Source organism: Colias philodice, chromosome 20, assembly GCF_061535455.1.
Source record: "Colias philodice isolate Cphi_HAF_F1 chromosome 20, ilColPhil1 Martin Lab GWU primary, whole genome shotgun sequence".
Taxonomy (NCBI): Eukaryota; Metazoa; Arthropoda; class Insecta; order Lepidoptera; family Pieridae; genus Colias; species Colias philodice.
In genome coordinates, this window is record NC_143105.1 from 6,670,697 (window position 1) to 6,674,726 (window position 4,030).

The 4,030-nt window shown below is 33.0% G+C and overlaps 1 long non-coding RNA gene across 1 annotated transcript; it reads right to left on the reverse strand.

Annotated features, from left to right (window-relative positions):
• Positions 1–373: 373 nt before the first annotated feature.
• On the reverse strand, positions 374–1,612 carry LOC149479528 (uncharacterized). The gene is made up of 3 exons (XR_016317260.1): positions 1,091–1,612; positions 903–964; positions 374–828 (listed from the first exon to the last, which is right to left on the reverse strand). It is a non-coding gene; the product is annotated as an uncharacterized LOC149479528 (long non-coding RNA).
• Between the last annotated feature and the right edge of the window lie 2,418 nt (positions 1,613–4,030).

Here is a 4,030-nt window from a genome sequence, read left to right on the forward strand (position 1 = left end):
ATAGCTAATTGCCTGGATTTACACATAGGATACTTTTTATCCGAACTGAACACTTCTGTGGGATAAAACAGGATTCACGATATAACCTAATTCCACGCGGGCAAAGCCGCGGTCGGAATGATATTTTTTTAAATAAAAAATTGTTTTAAAAAAAACACAAAATATATTGACGCATGTATTTATTTTTTGCACTCTATTATAATTGTAATTATTCATTACAAATAATCAAAATAAAATAGCCAGAACAAAGTTAGGCCCTGGTAGGGTAGGTAGGCAGGTACAGCAATGTGAGACAAACACTGGCTTATTTATACCAATAATAATGTATTATAAACATTAAATTAAATTTACAACAAAAATACATAATATTAGCTAATGTGAAAACGGATCAACCAATCATCCCACAACAATGAAATGTGCACACAAATATTCATCCAAATCGGTTCATGTGATTAGGAGGAGTGACTGCAGCGCCATCTTCCGGGCCCAATTGTGTTTCCAGATCACCCAGGAACTCAATTTAATATACTTACACAAAATTTTTCGAAATGAAAACTCACATTACTATGTAAATATGAATATAAACCTGTTTTAGTACTAAGCAATTTCCCGCACAGGTGTAGTAAGTATAAATGAAATAAATATCAACATCAAATTCTTTATACAACATACTTATCTACCACCTACTAAGAAATGTAATTCTTGAAATTTTTTCGTATTTTTTTAAATATAATACTACTCCAATGAGCTCCTGTTCCATATTACCTCCACCATACTTCCACTAAGTTCACCATGATTTTTTATTTCTTTGCACTTTGTTGCTTTTTGCTAAAAATGGAATCATGCGATAAAACCAGTAGAGCGTTGATAACATACATTTTTGACTGAATAAAGGTACTTACGAAGGAGTGGGTTCACATTGTGAACAATCAGTGGGTTTATTTTCCTTCTGGATTCCGGATTTCTGAAAAGATTATCTATGCTATAAATGAAAAAATCTTACACATTCGTTATGTACTTAAAACAGGGGTACATATCAAACATCGTCTATAATACAATTATCATCAAATTTAAAATAAAACCAACTTACTTCATTAATTTGTTCCAATTGTAAGCATTCTTTTTCCTCCAACCTTTATGTTTCTTCTTCTTATTTTCTTTATTGTCCCCATTTGTCTCATTTTGTCTTATCGTGTTGTCACCCTTTGTTACGATTGCGCGAGCGACACAAGTTCCCCGTGTGACGGCCGTAGCGGGAATGACTCGTGCAGCGATCGGGGTAGGAAGGTACAGGGCGGCTCTCGCTATATTGGCTGGTCGCGCGCTAATTTCAAGTATTTCTTGTTTATTTCAAAACCATCGCATATTTCAAAATTCTAAATCGGTAGACGTATAGGTTGTATATTTTATAGTTAATATCCAAAAAGTCGTAACTTTACGTTTGTTATTTTGAAGATGCCAGAGATTATAAAAAAATAACAATGAGAACTTTGTATTTTTTTTCTATCGAGAAAATATCATGGAATCATGTTTCTAAAACGGTAGACGTATTGTGTTACTATTGAACTTTCTTGTCAAGAATTTTCATCACGACAACTTTAATGATATAAAAATTACGAAGGTTTAAAAAGGGCCGTAAATGTTAGAAAAATTAATTCATCACCTTAAGTATAATAAACTTCTTATCTAGGGATGTTTCTCACAATATTTATTAGTAGATCTAACTATTTAGTATTTATAGTTATTTCAGAAAACAACACCCCGTAGTTTGCTTACAGTATTTCAAGTGATTATATTTGTCACAAAAACATTACAATTGGCGAATTGGGTATATACTGATATAAATTCGTATAAATATTTTATAGAATTGCGAAAAGATTTTTTAAATATTAATGTTTTAAAGAGTAGATAATAACAATTATTTACCAGATAGAGCAAATTTACTTTAATTATGACACATAATTTATATTATGGTTGATTGTTAACTCCATCCTCCTTATCTAAATCTAACGTTTTCAATTTTCACGTACCTACTTACTTTTTTTTCCATCTTACTTTACTTCCTCCTTCACTACTACCACCTAAATATATTATGTCTTTCACCATAAATCTTTTCTACACCCTGTACCATCAACGATTGCTAATTGCATTGCAATGTCTCTTTCATAAGCTAAAAAGCATAAACAACAGTTATTCAGCGCATTATCTTCAGGATCGGCTTACGAAAGCGCGGGCGCAGCAAGCAGACCGCGACGCCCGTTACCGTGCATACAGGACATGTGAAAGTGCTATACAGGGTGTTCTTAAAGATTTATGGAAGTACCCTACAATTTTTTTAAAAAGATTTAAATTTAAATATTGTATGAATAGTAGTGAAGATGAGTGTCATTTTGAATGCAAATTTTACTGATTGATACGTCTTACATTTTTTTTACAGATGAGATATAGATTATAGATACATATATACAAGCATATCACATATTTAGATATATAATAATAATTATCTAAATATGTGATAAGTAATAAAGGAAAATGTTGCTCTACCTACAAAAAATACTGAACAGAGTTGGTAGCCTTTTGTTACAAGGGTAGGTCATAAGCGAGAATAACTATAACTTTTTTTGTATATATATGTATGTAGTAACCCTCAAAATACATAGATACATCATATTTTTTATTTAACTCAAAATGTTAAAAATAGAGGAAATCACTAGTAACACATAAGTTTTTTATTTATCAGGAGATTCTCAAAATTTTGTTGTTATGATAATTTGTTTAGCATAATTAATCACCTTAATTAAAACAAAAACAAATTTAAAAGTATAATGAAGTTGTGAAACCGGAGCATGAGCATTCTAAAAATACATCTTAAACACATTCATGATGCTCTAACTCATAACCGAATATAAATTTTTAAATAACTCTACATTATATAATACTAGCGGCCCGCCCCGGCTTCGCCCGTGGTACATATGAAAAATAGATGTTGGCCGATTCTCAGACTTACCCGATATGCACGGAAAATTTCATGAGAATCGGTCCACCCGTTTCGGAGGAGTATGCAGACTAACATTGTGACACGAGAATTTTATATATAAGAATGAAAAATAGATGTTGGCCGATTCTCAGACTTACCCGATATGCACAGAAAATTTCATGAGAATCGGTCCACCCGTTTCGGAGGAGTATGCAGACTAACATTATGACACGAGAATTTTATATATATATAAGAAGAAAAGATTTAAACTTATTAAATAGAGACGATTTTCTTTTTGACTGAAAACCTGTAGCATTTGTATGTGCAGATATAATATTTTCTATCTATGCTACTGAAAAAATATAATTGTTTGTATAAAATAATACTCAAAACTTCTAAACTGATTTGAAAATTGTTTTAGATCTAAGAAACTATAGTATTCCAATAACACAGGCTCTATTTTTTTCCTAATTTTGACCGGGCTAAGCTAAGCTAGGCTAAGCAGGACCAGCCCCCCTAGTCAAGTGGCTTTCTGTTAGCGTAGCGTTCAATAGAATAGACTACGAATGTATGAGATTGACGTAGGCTGTAGATAAACGTATCTACGTAGGCTGTAGACGTGACGTAGGCTGTAGATAAACGTATCTACAGCTTACGTCAATCTCATACATTCGTAGTCTATTCTATTGAACGCTACGCTAACAGAAAGCCACTTGACTAGGGGGGCAGGGCAACCTACTAGTATTTTAAGTAAACATGTCTAAAGTTTGGAAGGAATAAAAACAAAAAGGTAAGGTTAAGGTGCGATCGATACGCACCCGACACTTGTAACCACTAGTCTAAGGAAGTGGTTTATAGACTCATTAGTTAGTTTATTTCTTCGTGTATATTAAATACTAGCTACTCCGCGCGGTTTCACCCCCGTGGCTCCTCTCCTGTTGGTCGTAGCGTGATGAAATATAGCCTATAACCTTCCTCGATAAATGGGCTATCTAGCACCGAAAGAATTTTTCAAATCGGACCAGTAGTTCCCGAGATTAGTGCGTTCAAACA